Source organism: Nyctereutes procyonoides, unplaced genomic scaffold (genome assembly GCF_905146905.1).
Source record: "Nyctereutes procyonoides isolate TBG_1078 unplaced genomic scaffold, NYPRO_anot_genome, whole genome shotgun sequence".
Taxonomy (NCBI): Eukaryota; Metazoa; Chordata; class Mammalia; order Carnivora; family Canidae; genus Nyctereutes; species Nyctereutes procyonoides.
In genome coordinates, this window is record NW_026575140.1 from 86,708,007 (window position 1) to 86,734,666 (window position 26,660).

A 26,660-nucleotide genomic window follows, 5' to 3' on the forward strand; every position below is an offset into this window, starting at 1 on the left:
GCTGCCAACGCTCTGTTTAGGACGTGGTTTCTAAAAGTTTTTTGATTGCTTACGCCCACCAATAGAAAAATATACCATACGAAACAAAACAATGTTTAAAACTCGCCCGTAATATGCATATGATTGGTGCATTACCCGTTATATATGTATATCTCTTAACAAGTCAGATCTCTCTTATGCTAATATATATTGAGCAAATTATCAAACATTCATGATAAAAGAAATGTAAAAAGGATGCACTAAAAATAAATATAAATGGAAGAACTCCTGTTTTCCTCCCCCGGGTGAGGGCATCACCACCTGCTTGGAATGATGTGTAAACTGCAAACCACTACGCTGGACCACCGGGGCAGGCCGGACAGACACATTAAGTCTAACACTATTTTGTTTCCCCGGTAAATCCAGTTTAATCTCTGCGTGCAGCCCTGCCTACATAGGCTTTATCTCCCACGAATTCCAAATGAGGGCTGCACGGTGTGGTGCGGCTGGCTCAGGCTATTGGGGGCTGGCACTCATTGGTGCAGGGCCTTATCCCTCAGCAAATCAATGGCACGGGAGTTAGCATGCCACCCAGAGCGGAGCAGAGTCTCCCTCTGAGCTGCTGGGGCTGCAGCTGCCACGATGCCCTCGCCCACCCGAGTGGGGACCTGGGTGATGCTGCCCAATGACCAAGCAGTAGGCTCCGACCATTTCAAGAATGAACTGCTTCTTCCAGCACACAAATATCTTGCTAATTAGCAATTAGCCGTCAAGGGAGAGGAGACAGAGGGGAACTGGGGATCTGAAATGGTCTCCTAAGAGACGTGGGAAAAAAACAAAAACAAAAAAAAAAAAAAGGATCACTTAACGGAAGCCAGATAGAAACTGGGAGCTGCCTCATTTGGGCAAGATGTCTCGCGCTGTTTTTCTAAATGTTTTAGATTCAGCGAAGGGCCCCAATGCATTCCCGCCAAGTGCTTTTCCCTTTAATTTTTAAATGCATTCAAATTTCAAGGGGAATTTAATCCGTATGTTTCTGGTTCTTTTACACTTAACTCATCAAAATGTTGTTCTTTAAGAGCTGTTTGATCTGCAAGGCTTATGAGCCTTTGTTATAAGCCTTTTCAAAACCTCTTTCCCCTTTTGAATCAGCAAATGGAATTGTGCCAGTTGTGAATGGGATTTAAATAACGAGAAGTCCAACTTTAGGATTAAATGCAGAACCTGAAGGGTGTCTGGGCTGACTCTGCGGGGACACACACTTGACCTTTTCATGGTTGTGGGGCCACCAGCATGCTGGGGCCACCCATCACCAGGAGCTGTGCTCGGGGAGAGCCGAGAGCAGAGAGGCCATGCAGCTCAGAGGGCACTTGCTCCTGCTGGAGAGCCAGGAAAGGGGAGGGTGTCCTCAGGAGCCGCTGGCTTGTCCTTCCACTCAGTGGCATCAGTGACACATAATAATGACATTATGGGATGGCACCTATTGCCAGGTGCTGTGTGTGCTTCCTCCCTAACCCTCGTCACAGCCCTCTGCAAGGTGAGGGAGTACTAGACGTAGTGCATATGAGCTTAGGACGGGCAACTATTCGACCTGTGTTTGAATCCCGTCGTCAGCATTCATAAGCTTTCGCACATTAGGAGAGTTCTCGAACGCTCCCCAAATGGTGCTTCCCTTTGCTCTTGTCCCCGTCACTGTTGTTGTGGATGGTAAGGCTACCGATACTCTCATCGGGCCACTAGCCTTTTGGGGAAACCGTTTCTGTTGTTAGCTACTACTGTCACAAAGTCGTGCCTCCTTGTGTGTGTGTGTGTTTGTGTTTCTGTGCCCAGATCTCCTGACGAATCACTTAGTTCTAAAATAGAGTTGAACCAGCTCCTGATCCGCATGGCAGGTCTTCACGCACCTGAAGACAATTATGATAGGCACCCAAACTTCTCTTTCCTGGGTTCATAAGCTGTATCTGCTGTGCACTTCCTTGTAGGGACCTGCTTCCTGCCCTCTGCTTTTTCCCTGGTTGCACTTTCGTGACACAGTATCAGAGTGCAGCCGGTTAGGTGGGGTCTGACCAGTGTGACACACGATGGAGCTTTACCTGCTTTTGTATTTTACACCCTGATGAATATGGTCTTCTAGTCCTTTAGTTCAGGGGAAGTCACATTACCCCTTTTATCTTCCATTTAGAAGTAATGCCAATAATATAGTTTTTTGTACATGAACCATTTTTCCGGCGGTTCCTCTCCTGTACTTCCGTGCTTGATTTCTTGTTATGAAATATAGTGCTTTCTTATGGACTCTGCTGAATTAGTCAAAGTGATTAGAGACTCAATAGGAAAATGCATATTGTACTGAGTATTTAGATGTTAAGTGGGGATGTGGTCCAACAGGAAGAGTTTCATAAATTCGTATATTAACTCAGCTCAGAACCCCGGATCCCAAGCCTTCAGAGCCTCATTGTAAAGAGTCAGTGTGAAGCTTAGGTAAGTTTTATACTAAAGAAAGCCGAAGAAATCGATTGCCCTTGGCCCTCCCATTGGGTAAGCCACTGAGAACGAGCGTACAGCCTGCGTAGGACATCTTTTAATTTGCCAAGTGACTAAATGTGCATTCACTGCATCAGGCGTCCACCAGCTGTGCCCACATGGCCCGCTCAGCTGGACTGCTTTTCAAAGAACAGACAGGACTCATCTACCTTATCTCGGTACTGACATCCCATGCCAGAAAAGATCATCATTGGGCTCAGACATTTGCATGGAATCCCCAGCAGCCAAGGGTAGGCAGCTCTGCTCGGCAAAGGCGCTTCCGTCTCCGCTGTCAGGAGAGTGCTTTGCCCACTGCTGGCCACTCGGCCAACATGGCTAAGTCCAGGGGACGACTGGTCCTGCTGGTGATTCTGGCCGTCTTTCTACTTAACCTTTTATGCGTCCTTCACCTCTGTCCTCATAGGTTTGGGCAGACCCTGCACACTTACTGACCTATTTCTGCCTGTGAGCTGGGCAGTCCCTACAGGTCCTGACTTAACCTGAGAGCTTTTTGGATGCAACTCCATGGAAATGTCTTCTCTTGATAACAGTCCTTGGTTTGGATTTTAATCTCCGAAAACTGTGAGATGTACTTGTTTCATATGATATTTTTCTGAGAGGTTGCATGGAGATCTAATAGGTAGCTTATGACAAGTGGGAATGCAGAGAATTGATTAAGCAACAGGACCTGCATTCTTAATAGGCACCTGGCCCAGTGCTAGACAGGAAAAAATGCAGAACTTAAGGATGGTCGCCCGTCCTCCAGCCAGCCCTGACGGCTGTATAATGTGGTGGAGGGACCTAGTTTATGTCTAGGAAGGAATAGAAAGGTGTAGGAGAATAGGCAGGTGGGTCCTTAGAATGTGCTATAGGCCGTAAATACCATGGCCGCTCAAAAGAGGAAGAGCGAACTATGGGCAGAAGAGTCCAGAAGGCAAGACGGATCTGGGCTTCTGAGCCAGGTAGGATTTAGTTGGTACAGAAGATGGTGAGATTAGGGGGTGAGAATGGATCATTGGGAAATCATCGTGTACATGGAAACCGAAGTGCACGCACGTATGCACACCCCAGAAACTCCAAGCCAACGACATTCCATCCTCACTTAGTTTGCTAATAACTAAAAGCTACATAACTGCTGTTGCCAATAGCGATGCACGTTGGCTTTGTTCTCCTAAGACCTTGCACTTCCCAACAGGATGAACCCTGTCCGTTTTCAGAGACAGAGTAGATCTTTAAAGCCTGACACTTCTCTAAAGTAACATTCAGAAGAGCCTTCCGAATAATGCAAAGTATCTCAGCGATGGGCACACGGCAGGTTCCCGACGCCTCCTAACTGTGTGCTGAGCTCCCTCTCCGGCCCTCTCTGTGTCTGTGTCTGCACATGTACGTGTGTATGGTTCCACGCGATCCTCACGACCACCTCTGAGGGGAGGTGGCATTATTCTCCCCATTCACAGACAACGAAAATGAGGCCCTGCGGGGTTGAGGGCGGCACATTAATGAGGAACGTAGGGAGGCTGTGGACCCCGGACGAAGGCAAATGTCCAAGCAATGTGCTGCGTGTCCTCCTTCGCCTGGACCTGCAGAGCGGCCGACCCTTCCCACGGGTGGTTTCTGCCTCCTTCACAGCCTGCCCGTCCATGGTGGAGGGTAGCGCATCCTTAAGGAAACCGAGGCAGAGAGTTTCCCCTGAGGGTCGCAGTCGGCCTCTGCTCAGACCTGGGCCACGCCGTGTTTGCTGATGACCCAGCAAGCACTGCCCTGTGGGTGTCCTTGCCTTCCCCGCTGTGGTGAGCTTCATCCACGCTCCTCCCACTTCGGCTTTCCAGTGGAGAGTGTCCTCTGAAGTCCACGACCGTGCCCGCTTCCCCGACCCCTCCGGCTCCTCCGTCACTGGACCACATAGCCTGTGCTTCCTCCACAGCCTCCTATCCAGTCTCAGCTTGCTGCTTCCGTTGTTTCTCTTCTTTGGTTTCTTTGAACCCTGAGGTTCTCAGAATTCGTAGTTTTTCTCTCAGTCTGTAGTGTTCCTGCTTTCTTCACCTCCTCCCCCATCTGGCCTCAATGTGGTGACCCATGGCTCCATCTATTCCCAATACCCCCCGTGTCCTTATCCCACCATCTTTGTGTCACACTCTCCTGGCAAAATGTCTTTACTAGGAAAACTTAGGTCATTAGAGCTCACACTGGGCGCTGCTGGAGAATAATCATAAAACGCCTCATAGTGGTTGTGTCTCCATAAATGCGTGATCTCTGACCTCACCTCCGCTGCTTAAAAACCTGGCAGTTCTGTCTCTCATCCTCCCCGGTGGCCCTCTTTGGTCTCTTTAGTGCTCAGCCCTTCTAATCCTGCTTTTCCCTCCTATCTCCAGAGGATTGCGTTGCCCCTAACTTGGTCATTCTTCCTTTGGCAAATTTCTTCTAAGACTTAGCTAAGCATCTTTTTTTTTTAAGATTTATTTATTTATTGCTGGGAGACTCAGAGAAAGAGGCAGAGACACAGGCAGAAGGAGAAGCAGGCTCCATGCAGGGGGCTCGATGTGGGATTCAGTCCTGGGACCCCAGGATCACTCCCTGGGCTGAAGGCTCAACCACCAGGCATCCCAAGCATCATTTTTTTTAAGAGAGGCTCCCCCTAATACCAACATCCTTTTGTAATTTCCTAGTCTTGCCAATTATAACACATGCTACCTTAGTGGTTTAACTTTAGCATCGTGTTTAAGTTTCAAGAGGTCATTGAAAGAGTTCAGTGTGTTACATCCTCAGTGAGTATATATTTTAGTAGGTGCGTAATAAATATTTGTTGAATAATGGATGAATGAAGGGATCCCTGGGTGACTCAGTGGTTTAACGCCGCCTGCAGCCCAGGGCGGGATCCTGGAGTCCCGGGATCGAATCTCGCATCAGGCTCCTGGCATGGAGCCTGCTTCTCCCTCTGCCTGTGTCTCTGCCCCTCTCTCTGTCTTTCATGAATAAATACAATCTTTAAAAAAAGAAAAATGGATGAATGAGAAAAAAATACATGTATGCCGTCACATAAGAGCTTCCATAACCTCTTGCCACTGAAGCCGTGAGTCCTCCTTCCTTTCCCTCTTCTGTCCTCTTACAAATAAAGTTGTTCCCTCCCACCCAAAGCTCCCTCTTCCAGTGATGCTGTGGACCTCTTTAACCTACCTTCTTGGCTCCCTTGTTTTATAATCCTCCCTGTCTTTCCTGGACCTTTCATCTCTTCTCATTGTTTCTCTTCAGCATTTAAACTTGATCAAGTCTATTTTACACTTAAAATAAAACCTTTCTCTTGATCCCACTGGACGTGGGATGCTTCTGTTTTGTCTCTTGCTAGGTACTGTTTACACGTGGAGCCTCTGACTCTCCAGCTCTCCCTCAGCCCTCACTGTACCTAACCTCTGCCCCCGCCGTCCCACTGACACTGTGTTCTCTGTGGCTGTACTGGCTGCCACGGCCATGGAAATGCTGGCGTCTCCGGGAGGTTAACTGCTGAGCCCATCCTTTCTCCGGGGCTTCAGTGCCATCTGTATGCTGATGACTCCCTAATCAATAGTTCCAGTCTGTTTCCTCCCCTGGCCCTCGGAAATGGTGTCCTCTGACATCTCCATGGAGCGACCCACAGACACCTCAGATTCAGCAGGTCCAAATTGATTGCATTGCCTGTCTCCCAACCTCACTTTTTATACATGTATCTCCTCTACAAGACAAAGTCAGAGACCTTGGGATCATCCCAACTCTTGAGTCTCTGTTTCTCAAAGCTGGCTACTTCTCCCCGTCCCCACCACAACTTGGCTAACCCAAGCTGCCTTGATCTCTCACTGGGATTACTGTAACAGCCCCTAACTGAAGCTCCTCTGACCTCAGGCTGGCCCAGATCCTATTTATTCCCCATTCGACAGCCGGAGAGAACCGTGGGAAGGGAGGGCTGATCTGTCCTTCACCTGTTTAGAACTCATCATTGGTTTTCTTCCTACGTTCAGAATGAAGTCCCACCTCCTTAGCTCAGCTTTGGGGGCCCTAATTGTTTCACCATATGCTGTCTTCTTGCATCTCCCTTCTACTCGCACGTCCTAACCCATGCTATTCCTTCTAGCATATTCCCTACAACCCACATTCTATTCTCTGGCAACATGGAACTCAGACAAGCTTCCTTTCTAGCTCTCTCCTGCCTCTGGTCCTTCTGAGGCCTGGGACACCCATCAGAGTCTGCTGTCGTAGCACACGCTCACTGAGCCCACGTGTTACAGGCATGGTGCTCTAGAAAGAACTCAAGATTTGAAATTAGAGACTGGCTTTCCAATGTGTTCTTCCATCTACATCTCCAGCCATCCAGCCATCCCACAGATACTGGATCAAGCATTCTTCTCCTTCCTTCCATCCAAATACACTTTATCCAGCTTCTGTCTCCTATTAGTCTTCCTGCTGCGTCTTAGTCATCAGCTACTCCAGAGACCTCTTCTTTCACTTACACACACACACGCACACACACACACACACCTCTCTTTTTATTTATTTATTTATTTATTTATTTATTTTTTCACATCTCTCTTTTTAGAAGTTGCATCGTGGGGCAGCCTAGGTGGCTCAGTGGTTTAGCGCCTGCCTTCGGCCCAGGGCCTGATCCTGGAGACCCGGGGTTGAGTCGCACGTTGGCCTCCCTGCATGGAGCCTGCTTTTCCCTCTGCCTGTGTCTCTGCCTCTCTTTGTGTCTCACATGAATAAATAAAATATTTAATAAAAAAAAAGTTGCATTGTGCCCTGAGCTTCACCCATCATAGCAGCTTCTTTCACTTAACAAGTATGTGTTGAATGTCTCTCCTGTACCAGGCATCGCGCTAGGCACTGGCCACACTACAAATTGCTCCTATACTTGTCTGCATCCTCAGTACAATGACATGTCCCATGAGGGCTGTGTTGATGAGCGTTTCACAATGACGTTGCACCAGTCACTAGCACGATTATGGGTTATGGTAGATCATCAGAGAAGTATTGGTCGGCTGGCTGGCTGGAACGATGGCTGTGCCCTTCCTGGTGTACCCTGTTCTCTGTGGGCTCAGGGAGTGCGTGTTACTAGGACAGGTCTTCTGATAGCCAGTGGGGGGCACCAGCTATTCTCAACGGGGCAAGACTTATTCCCGGCTGCTCTGGTGTCTGTCATTTCTCCCTGTGAGAGCCTCAACCCTTAAATATCATAGTGCATCTCTTTAGGAAGGCCCCCTGAGCCATTTAGGGCACCACATACCTGAGGGATGGGGCTGGGTTAGGAAGGGCTGAATTATTTGGCCAGAATTTAGCAATCCGTTCAGGACTCTGGACTCCATGTGTTGGTAAATAGAGGTCCCTTTCAGTTTAAGAGCAGCAGGCTTTTCCTCTTTTTTTTTTATTGTGATGATTATTATTATTTTTGTGGTTCCCATGGAAACTACCAGAGTGAGAGAACAAAAAAGTCAGGGAGGTTAACGTGATGAGGCGGCCCCCATATGCTTAAGAAGACTGAGTGTGTCTGTGTGTGCGTGCGGCTGTGTGTGCGTGCTTGCACGGCGCTCACTTTGTTCTCCAGCACACTGCTGGGTCAGGGGAAATTGTGATGTTTATTCACGGCATTTGTTACAATCCGGCTCAACAAGGAGACAACTATCAGCTTTGAGCAATTAGGGAGCCTTTGTAATGACAGCTCCATCAGATTAATAGCAGGGGGAGGGAAGGCAGAGATGGAGACATTCAGAACGTGAGCCAGAGGAGTGTCAGGGAAGGAGGCATAACTCAAAAATGGAATCACCGGCTGGGCGGCATTTCCCTCTCATGTTCCTCGGAGCAGGACGCTCTGGGTGCCTCCCGTTTGGCTTTAATGGGGCATGGGAAAGACAGCTGCCTGGCAGGCCTGAGCGTCCCTGGGCTCTGCATCTGCTGCTCTCACTGTTGCTGCTCCCCGCCTTTGCCATCCTCTACCTGGTTTGGGGGGTAGGAGAGGAGCCAGCCCGGGTCCCTTTTCCCGAATGGTCAAGCAGACCACCAACATCTTGGGCCACCAGAAGAGGGTCACAAAAAACTGTGTGGAGGTTCCTCAAAGAGTTAAAAATAGATCTGCCCTACAACCCAGCAATTGCATTGCTGGGGATTTACCCCAAAGATACAGATGCAATGAAACGCCAGGACACCTGCACCCCGATGTTCTACCAGCAATGTCCACAATAGCCAAACTGTGGAAGGAGCCTCGGTGTCCATCGAAAGATGATGGATAAAGAAGCTGTGGTCTCTGTATACGTTGGAATATTCCTCAGCCATTAGAAACGACAAATACCCACCATTTGCTTTGACGTGGATGGACCTGGAGGGTATTATGCTGAGTGAAATAAGTCAATCGGAGGACAAACATTATATGGTCTCATTCATTTGGGGAAGATAAAAAATGGTGGAAGGGAATAAAGGGGAAAGGAGAAAAAATGAGTGGGAAATATCAGAAAGGGAGACAGAACATGAGAGACACCTAACTCTGGGAAACGAACTAGGGGTGGTAGAAAGGGAGGTGGGCGGGGGGTGGGGGTGACTGGGTGACCGGCACTGAGGGGGGAACTTGATGGGATGAGCACTGGGTGTTATGCTATATGTTGGCAAATTGAACTCCAATAAAAAAAAATCAAACTACATTTTAAAAATTCAAAAAAAAATGTCCCTTTGCAAAAGAACATGCCCCCCCCATCTTCTGGAGGGATAGGTGACGCATGGGAGCACTGTGGCCGTGGTGATCAGAATGGCCATTGTGATCTAGGCAGTACCTCGACCACAGAAGGCAAAGGAAGAAACAGACTGGAGATCCCTGAACTGAGGGTTGTGCCGTCTCATTGGCATCTGAGTAGAGAACACAAAAGACAAGAGCCAGAGAGGACATGCATGTGACAGAGGTCCCTGGCCCACTCCCACCCACGTACCCCCTTCGGTCGTGTGCTCTTGTGTCTGAAAGAGAAGGACCCCGCTCTCCAGTCATCCTCGCACCTGGGCACGGCAGGGCTCTGGCTCGCACGACTGTGGCTCCACGTGCCACTTTCAGACTTTCTGCAGCTGTTTACCGTGAAGCAAGGTCACCTCTCAAGACTCACGTTGGAAACACAGGATCTGTCATCAGCTCAGGCCACTTAACGACTGCTCTGAGCGGAGCCCACGGTGGCCCCCGTCCTGTCTCATGAGCAGGAACGCCAACACTGGACTATACCTGAGCCAGAAACTCTCCCTCTCTTTTTTTTAATATTTTGTTTATTCATGAGAGACACACAGAGAGAGGCAGAGACGCAGGCAGAGGGAGAAGCAGGCTTCCTGCAGGGAGCCCCATGCGGGACTCGATCCCGGGACCCCAGGGTCACGCCCTGAGCGAAGGCAGACGCTCACCACCAAGCCCCCCACATACCCCGAGACTCTTCTTTTACATCAACTGTTGAAATTGTTGAGTTTGCCACCATCCTATCTGATGCAGCAGCTCCCTGGACAGTGGCAGGAAGCGGGGCATCACTTCCTAACCCATCCCCGTTGCCGTGTCAGTCCCCGACATTTGCCATAGCGTCTCTGTGATGAAGTCCAGCCCAGTCTGAGGGACACATTCCATCTGATTGCCTGTTCCTCCTCCTTCATTATGACTGCCAGACACTGTTCCCTCTTAACTTTTTGGCTTTTTTTTTTTTTCTGAAAAACATTTTTTTTTTCTTTCTGACCAGCGGCCTTTGATGGCAAGGAGCAACTCAGTTACACATTGCCGGAGTAACAGAGTGTGTTGTAATTGGCCGGGAATCGGTCTTGAAATGTCAAGGAAAGATTTATTTCCTAGTGCAACCTCTCTAGGTGCTAATTTTGCTATAGGCTGCTGGATAATGGTTCCCGCTCACAATGGGCGAGAGTTCCTAATCAGAATACAGGGCTGTAATTGGGTTGAAGGGATTTTAAATCATTAAAGTTGCATTTAGAAAGGGGAATAGAAATAGAACCCCAAGATTGAATGACTCACTTAGTATTTAATGAGGGAGTCATGCAGTATTACTTATAATATTCTCTTAATGACCTTACAAGCAATGTAACTCCCCCCGCCCTCCAGGGTCTATTCACAAGGCACAATTCTGCAGTCTCGGATTCAACACTGTGGAGCAATTAATTACTGACCCATCAAGGAGCAATCAGGCTCTCCTCGGCCAGCAGAAGCTCTGAATTCCTTCCTCACTGTCTCCTCCGTCTTCATCTCCCTGACTGCCTTGTTCTAGGGCTGCCAGGAGGGGAGTCGACATTTACCAAGCCATAAATCATCATGCAGTTGGTGGAAAGCCAGCTTGCCAGGGGAGCAATAGGGTATCAAAGAGGAAGGTCCAGAGGAGGAGGGTTTGGAAGGAAGATGGAAGTCCCTTGGGAATGCACAGTCTGCAGCACCAGGATACTCTCCCGTGTTTCCACCCAGGGCTGGGATGTGCCGGTTTATCCAGTCTCCATCACCAGTTGGGCTCTCCCATGACTGGATCTCTGTGTTACTGGGAAACATACTACCAACCACTAGTGTTAGAGATTCAGGGGTGTAAGGGAAAAAAGAACATACTTGGGAGCCCTTATACATCAGGCCCTACTTCTTTTGAGTCAAGTGACCTCAGGCGTGTTAGTAAGTGTGCAGCACATAGTAGGCGCTTAGCAGGTGGTAGCTGCCTTTCATGGGATTGTGCCCAATGCTCACCGCCGTCGGCTCACTCAATGCATTTCACAAGGTGTAAAGCTCCGGCTCGTATTTGGGATTTTATCTCCTGGTAGATCCACAAGGCCTCCGGATGATAAATGGAATTCCCCAACAGTGGAATTTCTTACAGTTTATGTTGTGGAGGGGCAGCTGAAAGCATCGACGTACCTAATCCCCCGGTTCAACAAGGCGCCCGGCCCTCGGGAGAGAACATGTGTGCTGTGTGTGTGCTGCCTGAGTCATTGAGAAAAGCCCCCTCCTGCTGAGGACACAAAGTTCGGAAATAGGATCTTCTGTAGGGGGACCTGTCTGAAGGAGTCTGGAGTCAGAAGGTCCTGAGTCAGCCTCCGTTGGCCGCCCACTCCATGTCAGCCAGGCTGCTGAGAGCTTGGGTGACCAGGACATCCCTGCACAGCGGGGGCTTTGGATTCTAAAGGGTCAGTCATGCCACTGGTTCCATTGTGAGTGAAGTCGTTCGGGAAATGACTCCATCCCCTCTAGTACTGAAAAGAAGTCTATGACTTTCTTTTATGCTTCCGCGGTAATTTGTATTGGCTTAACATTGCAAGTGAGTGAGTCAACTGAGATGCGCTCTCAGATCAGGCCCGTCTGGGAAGGCTTTCTGAGGAGGTCTATGGTTCTTGGGCCTGGAAGGGAGGAGGAGGAGCTCCTCATACACCTGTGACAACATGGACTTCTGAGGCAATACAGGTTTTTCTCTTTGTTTTTATTAATTTATTTTTTAATATTTTATTTATTTATTCATGAGAGACACACACAGAGAGAGAGGCAGAGACACAGGCAGAGGGAGAAGCGGGCTCCATGCAGGGAGCCCAATGCGGGACTTGATCCCAGGACCCCTGGGGTCACACCCTGGGCCAAAGGTGGATGCTCAACCACTGAGTCAACCAGGTGTCCCTAGGTTTTTCTCTTTAGAATTAATTTTGTATTTTTACTGGGGTAGTTGTGAAGAGGCCCATCCCCTAAGCTTAAGAAGTCAATAGGGGAAGGGGGCTGACCTTGGTCGGGTTCCTCCTAATAGGTGGATGGTCACTGTACAGAGGGGCCCTGTTTGCCGTGCTCATTGTGCAGTTGAGTCAAGCCTTACGCTGCTGCACAGACTTGCCTACAGCCTACATTCTCCCTCTACCCCTTTCCCCACTTTGTCAGACTAATGCAAGGAAAGACGTGTGGCAAATACCGCATTATATTTGTTACCTCCGATGTCCATTGAGCCCACCGGAAAGACATGTGATGTGATTTGGAAAGGGAAGACAGCTAGGATCCTCTTTAATTACGAGGTGTTGGCTGATTTGAATTTAGTAACTGTGGACACACCAGGAGTTCTATCAGCGTCGACCAAAAATTAAAAATGATGATAATGCCTGCTTCCTGCAAACCAAAGACAAAACAGTGTAACATTGCGTGTGAGAGAACGAGCACTCGTTTATGCAGTTCACCTCTTCTCCCCCAAATGGTGACTCACTTCTAAGAAAAATCAAATGATGCCTTAAACGCAAGAGGTGGCCCATTATTTTAGGGGCTCCTGTGGAGACTCGTTGGGCACACAGATTCTTCACCACTATAACCGTCTCCACGGCATCATCCATTCTGAGACCTCCAGTGTCTGTTCTTTCTTTTAAAGAGGGCCGCCTCTTCAAATATGATAAACTAGGGCGTGAGAGCTTTTCATCTTGGGTTGCACTTGGTACCCAGAGGCTAGACTCACTGAGACCTGCGCTCCAGACCACGCGCGTCAGTTGTTCGCCGAAGACGGCCCTTCTCTGGCCAATGCTATTACTTTGGCGGTGGCTTTTCAATCTTCGATCCCAGCTCTAGCTGGTGACAGCTAGCCTGGAGGGTGTCTTACGAAGGAGAAATCATGCCCTAGTGGGCTAACATAGCGCACGAGTGCGAGCCTTGTGAAACCTAGAGCATCTTTGTGCAGATTAGATCCGGACGTGTAACTCCCACCCTGGAGCCATAGCTGAATTTCAGCCCTCCGTGTACCCCTTGGCCGGACTCCTTTGTGCAGTGAACGGCCTGTGCAACTTGTCAATGGAGCTGTGCTCTCCCACAGTCTGGACTGTTTTGATCACAACGAGAGCAATGTCCGAGGGGTCTGCTGAATATTCACACGAAACTTTATGTTTATATTTAGTCGGAGCGATAGTTTTGTCTTCTTTATAAAAGCAGCAAATCCCCAGAAGCTGGTCAGGAGCACCAGCTGTTTACTGCCTGCAGAAGCCGCTGCTTATCTCCTTGTAACAACCTGCCTTTTTAGAGATCATGTCTTAATTAACTCCGTGTTATCAAAACTGAAATTGTAGCAACATTGTAAAATCAAATTGTAAATGAAAGATAAAGGGGAAAGAGCTCTGCTGACCAGGAACAGAGCGTGGAACCCTCTCCTGAGTTGGTCGTCGGCTATAAGCTGGCTGTTGGCTGCCCGCTGAGACTCACAACAATCAAGTCCTATTTTGCTCCATTTGGAAGGAATCTTAGAGCTCTTGTAATCCAATGACTTTCAAATAGATTTTTTTTTAATTTCATGACATACAGCGTAGAATATTGTGCCATTTTTTAATTCTTTCCTACTCATTTCATTAAAAAAAAATGAACTGCCCCTTAAAAATCACCCAGTTGCCCTCATGACCTGCTACAGATTGACGACATGAAGACTGCAAAACAGAACAGTGATCCAGGCCAGTTCCTAAATTTTAAGGATTAAGGGCCAAAGAGTGAAGTGACATGTCCAGGGCACTGAGCACTGTCAGTGCAGGACAGCACCCCGAGGAGCAGGACCTCGCTCCCCTCTCCCCTCGGTGGAGCCTGGGATGGGCAGGACAGCAAGTGCAGCCCTCCGCGGAGAGCTGCTTTCTCATGTAAACAGGATGAGTAGAAGCCTCTGGTGCCTGCTGCAGGGCTCTGGGTTCCCTGCCGAAGAAGCAGTCGGAGTGTAGACCACCACCAGCAGGTCTCGCCCTGCCTACTTCGTCACTCCCTCCTCCCTCTTTCCCCCACTTCATTCACGTGGCACCAACTAATCCGGGGTGTACTCCCCTCCACTCGAGCTGCTGCTTCTGAGCCACCGGCCTGAACTGGTAAAAAATAAGAGAGGCCGTCTCGGGAAGACTCCGACTCCAAATTTTTGAAGGAAAGAAAGCACTTGGGATATTTATGACAGACGTCTCTTCATCTCTCTGCCCGTGTTGGTACACATTTTACGTAATAAAAGACGTTTTCCAAATGAAAGGCTCCTGGTTGATAACACTGCATCCACGGCTTCATCTCCATCACTCTTGGAAGCCATTGGTGGACCCAAAAGGAATTTATTTAGTACCTTTCTATAATATTGATGGGCGTCATTGATAAAGTATGCATTTGGTCTCGTTGTCCCAGAGCGGGGATTGATTTTGGATGGAGGGGAGCTGACACCCACCATGCTGCCGTCAGGGGCGGGCCGGGAGCAAGTCAGGGGGTGAGGGTAAAGGTGGCCCATATAGCAGAGGAGATGGAGGAGACAAGGATGCCAGCCTCCTTCGGCTGCACCCACGAGCCCATGCCTCTGTGACCGTTCAGCTACGATGCGCAGGACGGGGGCGTGAGGGGCAAGTGATCTCTACTAACTTCTCTTGACTCCGTTGCCTCATTTCCTGTTGCCCCGGCGTGTGGGCAGCAGCTAACTTGAATGGCTGCATTCACAGAAGATGACTTTCTTCTGCACACGGGGGCCGGGGAGGGACTGGGGGGTGGGTGCTGTGGCTGCCTTGGGTTAGCTTCCTTCCCTTCCTGCTCAGGGAATCCCCTCCTATTTTCCCTTCAAGGGTTCACGCCCACCCCCGCCCCCTCACAGACCTGTGCAGCCCCCCGAGCCTCCAGCGGAGATACGGGAGGGAGGTGAGCTATCAGCTGTGATTTAATGAAGAGTATCACTGTCAGATTTTACAAAATGGAATTTCATCCGATGCCGAAGGAAGACGTCTGCATAGAAACTACAGAGGGAAATTTGACAGCTTTCTCAATCCAGTTATCAAAGCATTTGCAGTTCAAAGCAGGTGAAACAATAATGTAATCTTAGCACTGAATGCTCATTTGTATCTGAGCGTTTCAATAAATAAAATGGTGGGGGGAAGGAAAGCAGACCTGTTGTCTCCAATCCACTAAATTTAATATCCAGGGTATTGACTGACAGCTTTTTATCACCATAATTAGTATGGATTGTTTCTGAGGCCATTGATCAATCTTCCCTACCTCTGTGGGCTCGAGCTGCTGTTTTCTTCCTCTCTTGCCCTCCCCACCTTTTATTTTAATATTGATCCCGCCAGTTGCATTCCACCACAGGAGGCTGCTCATTTAGACAAAAAGCCTGGATCACGAGCCACGCAGCCGCCATTCCCACGTGGTGTCCTGCTTTTGACGTCCCACTGGGCCTCATCCACTGTGACGCTGTGGCCTGAGTCCTGGGTCTGGTGACCCAGCTCCTCTGATGGGAACACACACGTTGCTACATGAAGACAGGCCACAGAGCTGGCGGTCAGTAGATACTTTTTGGGTAAACTGAGGAACTCAGCTGTGCATGCATATGTGTGTGTGTCCATGCACACAATTTGTTCTATCTAATGTGAGCCAGTGTCCCAAGACCTTCTTATTTCTCACCAAATTCTCCCAATTCGATATCCTCATTACATTTCCTCTCCTATGTGTCTTTCTAGCTCTGTCTCTCTATCACCAGTGAGAGAGTCCTATTCCCCACTAGCTCTTCCCTCCACTGTTGTGACCATGTACTTTGTGGGCTCCTGCCTCCTATCCTGTCTTGGCTAACCCCAGCCTTCCATCCGAGAACCCTCCATGCAGACGGCAGGTAGGCGGATGTAAAATACACCCTTATTATTCCTTTTGAGTGACTCTCATCATAGAAGGCATTCTTCTCTTTTTGTAAGGTTTTATTTATTTGAGAAAGAGAGAGTGCACATGAGTGGGAGGAGGAGCAGTAAGGAAGATTTAACAGACTCCACGCTGAGCATGGAGCCCAATGTGGGGCAACGGAGTCAAGAGAGCTGAAACCAAGAGTCGGATGCTTAAGTGACTGAGCCCCTCTTAACCATTGGGGCACCTTCGTCACTATCACTTCATCTATAACCTGACCCTCCGTACCTCAAGGTCCCATTTCTGCCCACCCCCTGCTGGCACTTCACACTTTGGAAAGAACTGCCTATAGTCTTTCTCACCACCTTTCTCATCCCTCAGAGCCTTTGCTCAGCACTTCATTTTGCCTGTCACACCCTTCCTATCCCTTTTCCCTTGACTATTCTTTCTCATCCCTCAGGCGTGAGCTCAGACGGCCTCTCTCTCAGGAAGCGTTCTTCTAGCCCCACAGCGCTCCAACTGTGTCTTCCCTCTGTCCTCCGAGATTCTTGTAGAGTATGCATACATATTCTTTTTATGTGTCTCCATCTCATAGTAGAAGGGAAACCCCTGGGGGACAGGACCTGTGTATTTTTCTTTGTTCTATCCCATGTGAGGAACACCACCAGGCACCCAGAATGTGGTTTTCCTAATATGGGAAATAAGTATCCCAGGGAAGAGAATCAGCGGACCCCCCGAGAGCTGGTGCATCTTTGGTATCACGCAAAGTATGTCCCTAGTGCATGTAACATGTGGGGCCATATGGCTCAACTGCACCATGGACGAGAGCTGGGTAGAGCCATGCTTATTCTCAGGATGGGGAGAAGAGGTGGGAGATTGCCTCTTATGCGGGGAAGGAAATGGCCAGGTACCTCTCCCTGACCACAAAGTATGCAGGCATTGCACGTCGGGTGGTTGCCCAGCTCGCTCCTTCAGACTGGGCCACCTACACACGAAATGTTGTGTTCTCTCATGGGCTTTCCTCATGCAATTTCTCTCTGCCCCACTTTGCCTTGGGGATCACACTCTCAGGGTCACTTTTCTGAAGGCCATTTCCCAAGGACAGCACGTGTTAGGCATCTCTGAAGGTGCCCGACTGAGTCCTTATGGACCAGCATGGCTTCCACACTGAGAGACAGCCCCTCACCCCCAAGTGTCCGCCTGGCCGTGTGGAGCCTGTCTTCCCGACATCCCTGGTGCAACAGCTCAGCCCCTTACAGGTGCCTGCGCACGTCATCTGCCTCGTGTTGAGGCATTCAACTAAGGGCAGCTCTCATTCCTCGCTGAGCACAACGGAGCCAAATTGGACTGTAAAGGCCACACGTTCCTGAGGGCCCCAGAGGGCCTGTGGCATCTATAATGCAAATCGGCCCCATAGAAAAGCAAAGCAGTGCCAAGGCTGGCCCTCATTTCATCCCCATCATGCCTATTGTGGAGCATCAGGAGCAGATGTTTCTAGAGGTGACCCCCAGATGCACGCGGGCACGCACGGCACCTCCTCCTCAGCAGCCTCTTTCCAGGCTCTTCTATAAGACAGATTTGACAGACCGATACCACTTGGCACATCGTCCCTGCCAGATTGGAATCAGGCCCTTCTACCGTCTTTGGGGTCCATTGTGGCTTCAAGGAAAACGTACAGAAGGAATGTGATTCTTAGCTACACAGCCAATTTTCCCTTTGCTAGTGTGCTGGCATTTCTAATCTCGGGCATTTTGTTGCTGCCGAGCGCCTAACTACACATGCAGTCTCCAGTTTAGGAGCTTTGATATTTGCAGGCCTGTGGAAATGCGTTTTTATGTTCCTACAGTTGGTCTGCTTAATTTATCATAGAGCGAAACTATTAAACAGGCTTCAGACTATATGGTTAGATTCTTCCCAGTTACCTACGGCTGGCGACGGGTGGCAAAATGTAAGGAACGGACCTACTCTCTGTCTTGAGTTTTCTGTGGCTTCTATGTGTATGTGCTGCAGCCTGGGAAAAGATGCCAATGCTCCTCTTCCTTCCTTCCTTCCTTCCTTCCTTCCTTCCTTCCTTCCTTCCTTCCTCCTTCCTTCCTTCTTTCTTTCTCTTCCTTTCTTCCTCGTTTCCTTCCTTCCTTCTTTCTCTTCCACCCTTCCTTTTTTCTTTCCTTCTCTTCCTCCCTTCCCTTTTCTTTCCCTTCCTCCCTCCCTTCCTTCCTCCCTCCCTTCCTCCCTTCCTTCCTTCCTCCCTCCCTTCCTCCCTTCCTTCCTTCCTTCCTTCCTTCCTTCCTTCCTTCTCTTCCTCCCTTCCTTTTTTTCTTTCCTTCCCTTCCTTCCTTCTCTTCTTCTCTTCCTCGTTTCCTTCCTTCCTTCCTTCTGCTTTTTCTCCCTCCCTTCCTTTTTTCTTTTCCTTCCTTCCTTCCTTCCTTCCTTCCTTCCTTCCTCCCTCCCTTCCTTCCTTCTTTCCTTCTCTTCCTCCCTTCCTTGTTTCCTTCCTTTCCTTTTCCTTCCTTCCTTCCTTCCTTCCTTCTCTTCTTCCTTCCTTCATCTTCCATTCATCTGGCTTTATTCCCCCTATAATGAACAGTTGATGAAAGAGTACAAGATATGAAACATCTCTCACTCTTTAAAAATTGATTTCACACAATGCCAGATGAAGAGAGCAACCCTGTTGTCACTTGAGGAAGCCTCACTGTGGTGGTTTATTTATGTCTGTCCTCCTCTCACCAGGAACAGCTTCCCTTTTCTTCATGTGAGCTACCCCCCAGACCGACCCAGATTCCTGTCACCTTCACCACCCATGTCGCTTAGCCAGGGCTCTAACCCCACACAGCAGAAGGAGCAAGATTTGGGCCCAGAGGCCTGGGCAGAGTGTAGGAGGTGATGTGATGTCTGGGAGCTGCGCCCCAGTTAGTGAGGGTGAATGGCAATGGGGAACATACAAACTCCCAAGGGACGGAGATGCTATAAGTTCAGGATAAATAAATGTATCTGCTTATTAACTTAACGTGTATGGTTAGGTCAGGAACCCATTTGTATTGGTGCAGAAAAGAGCTATTGAAAATCATCTCTGACTGAAGAAAGCATGGAGAAGGAAGAGAAAAGGGAAAAAGCAGAGGAACAACCTGTACATGAGGAAGTAGGGGGGGGAGGGAAGAGGCTGAGAGAGAAGGTGGAGGGGGAAGCAGATGGAAGGAGGAGCAGGTGGAGGGGGAAGCAGATGGAAAGAGGAGCAGGTGGAGGGAGGAGCAGGAGGGGGGAGCAGGTGGAGGGAGGTGCAGGTGGAGGAAGGTGCAGATGGAGGGGGAGCAGATGGAGGGGGAGCAGGGGGAGGAGGGAGCAGAGAGAGGGAGGAGTGGGGTAAGGGGGACTGGGGGGTTAGCAGGGGAAGGGGGAGTGGGCGGGGGGAGCAGGGGGAGGGGGAGCGAGTGAGGGGGGAGCTGGCAAGGGGGAGCGAGGTGAGGGGGAGCAGGTGGGGGGTAGCAGGGTAAGGGGGAAGCAGGGTGAGGGGGAAGCAGGGTGAAGGGGGAGTGGACGGAGGGGGTAACAGGGGGAGGGGGGAGCGGGCAGAGGGGAACAGGTGCAAGGCCTTAGGAAGAAAGAGGAGTGCAGGAACCAGCGCGGCAGTGGCGAAAGCAGCCCGGGGATGCGGGGAAGCTGCTCCTGGGCTGCAGGCCAGTCCGGGGCTCCAGAGCCTGCGGCTGAGCCATGGTCCATCCCCAGAGGCCCAGAGGGTGGTCCTCTAGCACCTGTGCAGAGGTGTGGTCGGTGGTGAGGGGTTCACAGCTCCCTGTTGCTGGGCCCTGCGGCCAAGCGTTGCCGCTGGCTTGGCCGGGCCTTCAAGCTCATGGCTTCTGGCCAGCGGCCAGTGCTCGGGGCCCACCTCCCCTGACCCAGCTTTTTCTTCTCAACCTAAAGCTATTTTGGAGATGCGGGAAGAGGGCGCACACTGGTGGCCCCTGTGCGTGGTGGGGTCGAGGGTGGGGGTAGGGGTCGAGCACCTCTTGGACCCACCTTACAAGGTCCTTGCTGTGCACCCAGCCCAGAAGCCAGGGGGCGTGAGGGCGGCCTGGGAGCGGGTGCTCAGTGGCTAATAGGGTGGATGTTGGCCTGTAATAAGTCCGTGAAATAGTGAGTTTCAATTACTTACATGTTCCCTGAAGCCAAAACAATTGCCATTACCCCATATATGATTGCTTGACCTACATTTTTACTTGAACACCTTCAGCTAATAATTAGTTTGAATGTTGAGTTATAAATAAACACATTCATATTCCAGAAACGAAAGGGCGGAGGGGAGTGGTGGCGGCCGCTGCGCGCTGTCCTCCCGCCATCTCTTGCCTTTGCCTTTGCCTGATGGTTCAACTTCGCTCTTCCAAGGTGATGACCGTCGGGGAGATTTCTATAGGGGCCCCTGTTCAGAAGTAATGAGGCATCCGGGCCTTCTGTGGGCGAGTGTCAGGATCATCGGTGCTGGGGAGATTTGAGCCATCTGGATGAGAAGGGTCAGACTCTCCGCTGGCAGCAATTAAGCAGCTCCGTGTGGAGAAGCCACGTGACTGCGCCAAAGGAGCTGCCAAGAACAGGAGATTAGTAAACAGAAATACCCAGCAGAAGGTGGCCAGGTTGGACCGTGCTCTGGCCACTTGGCGCTTGCGCAGCTTCCCCTCTCTGGTGCCCATCTGTCCGCGCCCACGGCCCACCTAGATGCTGTCTGCAGAGGCTTTAAACAAACTCGGCTCTGTCTGCGTTTGTTTAAACTGTTAAAAGTCCAGAGCCGAGTGGGTGGTGATCTTAAATCTCAGACGCCCCAGCATCCCGCCTCGAACGTGTCCGCGGCGTCCCCGGTGGGCACGATGGCTTTCTGCGGCTTCCCCGTGATAAGTCCAAGGGAGCCGTGGTTCGGTGGGACCCTGCATCCCGGGACGTTGCCTGTGATAGCTTGTCTGTAAGCATTTACGAGTGGGTTTCGGGAGACGCGTCCGGATTAGTTTAGCACGGGTCTTTGTGAAGCCTTGAGCATCAACCGAGGGACTTTCCGAGTTCTGGAAACCTTTTGTAAAAAATCCATGAAGGGCAGGCAAAGCTCTCAAATGTACGCGTTTATGCAGTCAACGACTCTTCATTCGGCGGGCACAGTGTCCATCTCCATGGCCAGAATCACGACCCGTTGTCGCACATATTCCCTCTTGGCCAAAGGGAAGGTGAATAGGCATCGTGACTGTACACTAGCCGCCCCGCACACTCCCGTCTCTAATTTCCAGCTGGAGTCCGTGACACAAAACTAACGTGTCCCAGGGATTTATGACACCTGAGGCTTTCCTGTCCCCCGCAATGTGCGGACGTACCACCGTAGTCCCAATAAAAGCTCTGTATTCATTCAAGAGTTCAGGATCCAGGGTGCGGTCTCGTTCCTCATCTTCTTAGTTCCCGTGCTGCAACACCGCTCTGGCTTTCTCTCTCCGACCCCACTGGACGTTGCTTGGTCCCTTGCCCCTCCCACCGTACCCTATCTTCACATTTATGCTCTTTCATAAATTTCTGTCGTCGCTTCCACATCTCCAGACTCCTAGAGACGATTTGATGGACAGTGCCATGCAGACGATGCTCACTGGGATGTCGAGGGGTGATTCGAACAGCCCGTCGCATGCACGTGTCGCAAACAGAATTACTGGGTTCTCCCTCAGAGCTTATCAATCAGCCCTACTCCGCCTCATAACGAATGGCGTCTTCCACTGGTGTTGCTCAGAACGTCGGGTTTTATTCCTCCGTCATGGTTTCCCCTGCTCGTTGCCAGTCCCCACACAGGTTTTGTTGGGTGTACTTCTGAAAACATCCCTAGTCCACACTCTGATCTGCATCTCCACAGCCTCTGCTTAAAGCCATTCCTGTAAAATAATAATAATAATAATAATAATAATAAGGATAATGATGATAATTGCATGAGCTTCCTAACCCCCCTCCTGCTATCTTGGTCTCCCCTTGACACTGTCCTCCAGCAGGAAGTCAAAACATCTTTTTTTAAAACCTAAGTCATTTAGCCTTTTTTGGCCTAGAACCCTTCAAACCCAACCCTTTACACTCAAAATCCCGTGTCCTTATCAAGGTGTCAAGACCTGCAGGGGCCGGGCCCTCCGGTCATATCTGGAGCCTCTCTGCTCAGCCGGGCCCATGTGGCCTGGACGCGCTGGCCGTCCGTCTGTCCCTGGGCCACACCACGTGCTGTCCTCTCTCAGCACCTCTGCACTGTCCTCCCCTTGCTCTCTCCCGGGCCTGCACTCGGCTGCCCTGCACCCACCATCAGTTTCAGGACCAGTATCACCTCAAAATACGTCCCAAAGGGAAGACATTCCCCATATGCTGCCTAAATTTGTTCATCATTCTCTAGTCCCTTGCCCCGTGTGGGGTTTTTGGAGCACACGTTGCTCTCTGAAATAAACGGGTTGTTCCAGGGGCTCTCTCTTCCAACCAGTAGGAGAGAAGGAGCCTTGTTTTTTGTTTGTTTGTTTGTTTTTGTTTTTGTTTTTTTTTTTGTGCCGCATCCCAGTGCCTAGAACTGTGCTCGGCCCCAGTTCGGGGCTCAACCCGTATTCGTTGACAATGAGAATGGAATGATCGAATAAAGGAATAACAAACTCCTCTCTCCCCGTAATTTTGGTTTTCCTGGTACCGACAAACTCGAGAAATAATATCCTCTTCAGTGTTTCTATATGCCTTATCTCTATCAAGGACAATTACCTCTCTGGAGAGCTCAATTGTCAGCCTGTGGCTCAAGTGTGACCAGGCGGACGGTAGGCCTGCACGAAGCACATTCCTTACATGTCGCTGCTGGTGGCCTGAGCCTTTAACACCTTTTTCCCTTTTGGCTAAATGGCTTCGCGGCCAATGTTTATAATCAAATTCCCGGGTAGTTGAAATTTTGTGACAAGAAGTAATTTAAGGAAATAGAGGTTGTGTTTTTTTTTTTTTTTTGTAATTTGAAAATGACATTAAAACATACGATTATTTCTAGATATATTTTCACTATTTAGATGAGTAAACCTGGAATTGTTTCTCGAACTTCTGTGTTCATAGAGAACACAGTCTCATGTCCTCTTCCTGAAGAGGAGAAGTAGCATGTGGAATTCTCGTTTGTGTTACAAGAGAAGTGAAATTCTGCTTCTAAGTTTACGCTCAGTTCGAACTAGAATGAGCTGGTCTCCTCTGTAGCATCATGTGTGGCAGAAAGTTTCCAAAGCGTTCCGCATGCATGTGTGTGTGTGTGTACATATTCACGTGTCCGTCCATCCAAAGCTTTTGATCTCTTGATTTTCTTTCTTTCTTTCTTTCTTTCTTTCTTTCTTTCTTTCTTTCGGTGAAAAATTTAGGGTAAAGAACTTCAAACATCAAATTCTTTAGAGCAGTGTAAGTGAACAGAAGCAACACCCATCCTGGGCTATTTTTTGATGAGCTTAAATATGAATATGGTTTAAATGCTGCCAAGGTTGAAACTCAGAGTGGACATCGGGAAGTGCTGCCTGGCTCAGATGCCACAGCCCTGGGCAGCCCTAGCAAAGCCCGTTCCGTAGCCTCGCAGTGCCCCAGTCTGTAAGGTGAGAACTCTCAGGAATATCCGTGACCCTCTAAGGAACCGACCTTCTGAAGACAGTTGTGTGGATGCCTCAACCATCCCAGCCAACTAAGGGAAGCACCAGGCTCCCGTTCCAGCTCATGCTGCTGGGTAAATCTTTATTTATCTAAGTTTTTCAACAGGTGAAACAGAACACGCGTCTTCCAGCCGGGCCCATGCCAACTGGGATTGAAGCCTGTCTCCATAATCACAATTATTAATACAGACTCTTTAGCACCAGTTGGCATTTGCTGGTGAGATTGTCAGTGATTCGTGCTCGAGGCAGAAGGAAACCAGTTGGATTCTAACACAAGCATTTTGGCGATGGAAGGGGGAAACTTTACTCTTCTCAACAGCTAGAAACATGACTCAGATTGCAAGTAGCTGCTCCACCACACAGCAGAAGGTCACTCCTTCCCTTGCATTTTGCTTCCCCAGCCATCTGGAATGAGGGCCAGGCTATTCCTGCCCTCCTTTCTTCCTCATCTCCCAATGCATGGCCGTCTTTCTGTGGAGCATTCTAGAGGGGGTGACCCAGGTGGAGACAGTGCTGTGCACGTGCATGCAGCTCAAACAGACCACGATTGAAGAAGTCTTATATCATTTCTTCTCTCCACTGTAAGGCATTGAATGATAAATGAAAGAAACCAGTCCCTTAACATTTAGCCTAGCTTTACATCTTGAAAGGCAAGTTGTGTAGAAGGGTACAGGCTAACCTATTGGGGGTTCAAGTACAAAAGAAGAAAGTAAAAAAAAAATACTTTTTTTTTTTTTGGAAAACCCATTCACTTAGTAAATAATGGGACTTCTTAGAAAATCCCTTGAGTTTCTCTGAATTGATAGAAAATGATGTTTTAGTCTTGGTATGGGACATGACCGGCCGAGTCAATATCACGAAAACCAGACTTCCACCGGGAATGCGTGTGCTGCTGCCTAGTACTATGAGGGCAAAACTATAGCGGGCCCGCAGTGCATCTCTGCACCCAGGGGCTCTAACTCCCTAACTCCCCAGGCTCTCCTGGGGCAAGACTTGGACCTGAACACCTGCATTGTCCTTAATAAACATTTACTGGGACACCTGTTCCCTGCACACGCACATGTGTGAGGGACCGCAATCTCCCAGGTAGGGGAAGGGGCTACCTCTCCAGCCATGTCCCCCGGCTTCTGTTCAGGCTGCTTTGAATGAAAACAATAGCAACTCCATTTTCTTAATTTAGAGACTGCAAAGATAACCGTCCTTGATCACAGGTAGGGAAACAGTGAGAGGGGGTCTTGCCACCCCCAGAAAAGCCCCAGAAGGCACCCGAATTCCTCCTGGGCCTACCAGACCATCTTTATATGTTTTTAGACAAAAAGAAAGGCTCCCCTAGTAGAGATCTGGAAAGCTACCCCTCCCTGTCACCCTCCCGGTTACTGTTTATGTGTCCCTCCCTCTGAGTGTGTTCTTATTTGTATACATTATGCAAATTGCCTGATTCCCTTGATCAAGTTAAGGATAAGAGGGGGCTCCCTCCGTGCCTCGAGCTCCGAGTTCCGGGCTCCCTGCTCCGCACTGCAGCCCCTGCCCACCTCACTGAGGCACTTCACCTGGGTGGTTGGTAAGATCTTCAACAAGTGATTTGCTTTTTAAATAACTTCAGAATCATAACCACAGTTGTAATAAATGCCTCCGTATTTGCATTTAAATAGTATTTTCATCCACAGATCACAAAGAGGAAAGCTATCTTAACTCCACATCATGACCCGAATTCTCCACATCTCAGAGCCAGCCCATGTGCACCAAGTACAGATTTTCGCTCGGTGTCTCATTCAGATCCACGTACCCTACAGATCAAAACAAGCGTTTGCTTGAGTGAGGATGGAAGTGCCCAAAAGGCCCCGGGGGCCTGGGTTCCCTCTCTTACATACTCACCCTCAGCCGGGATCCCAGCGAGCTATGACCACACACCTCCATCCGGCAGACACAGGACACAGGTCTCTGTCCTCTCTGCCCCTGGATGGTGCACCCAGCACCACTGAGGAGCGTGGTCTCCTGGGCTGGCAGTGAAGCCCACCTGATCTGGGAGTGATGGAGAGACAGTAAATATAGATCCCCCACCCCAAGTCACTTCAGTGGCCTCCCTCCAGAGTACTGTCCTTTTTGAAGGGTGCACTCCTCTGGGTTCATTGACTTGTCATTCCTGGGAGTGACGAGACAAAGAGCTGGTGATGCTCAGAGACAGGAAAGGAATCCGAAGGAAACATCAGGCACAAGACTTCAGCCCCATTTATGACAGCTCCAGTCTGATTACCCAATTTATCCTTGCGGCCTTCCTCGCCGGCCCCGAGTCTTTTGTCCCATCTTTTGTCATTCTTTCTCATCTCCGGGCAGGAATATATTTTTTCATACTGTACGGTTGGACTTATTTCATCATCAACACATTTTTCTCTGTCCCATGGATTCTTTAAAAGGCATCCTTCGAAGATGCATTTCCATTCAGACACAAGCTTTTGTTTAAAAAAATAAAGGAAGTGTAAATATGGAATGCTATTGAAAATGTCTTATCTTGCTTTAGACATGACATCTAAAAATGTGTTTAAAATAAAGAGCAAGTGTCGCACAAGGCGCGTGTCGAGGCAGTTGGCTTCCTGTAGGGAGAGCTGGGGACCACCTTAAACGCATTTCTGGCCCTGCAGAAACTTTCAGTGCATTGGGTCTCCGCAGCCCCACTTCCTCCCTAGCACATGCCCCTTCCTGGGCCACCTAGGTGCTTGGTTGGCTGCCTTGTTCCAATGACCATAATTAAACCACTTTTGAGGAGGTAAAATTATATATTTTTTTAGAAATAATGGTGTCATTCATATAAAAAACATACTCTTGTCAACTTGCTGCTGCTCTCTTCTTTTCCTTTTTTTTATAAATTTATTTTTTATTGGTGTTCAATTTGCCAACATATAGAATAACACCCAGTGCTCAGCCTGTCAAGTGTCCCC

General features: G+C 49.5%; 1 protein-coding gene across 4 annotated transcripts in view; it reads left to right on the top strand.

Moving 5' to 3' along the window:
• Positions 1-26,660, top strand: part of NTM (neurotrimin) — a 931,059-nt gene that overhangs the window by 704,510 nt on the left and 199,889 nt on the right. The gene's annotated exons all lie outside the window — the stretch shown is intronic.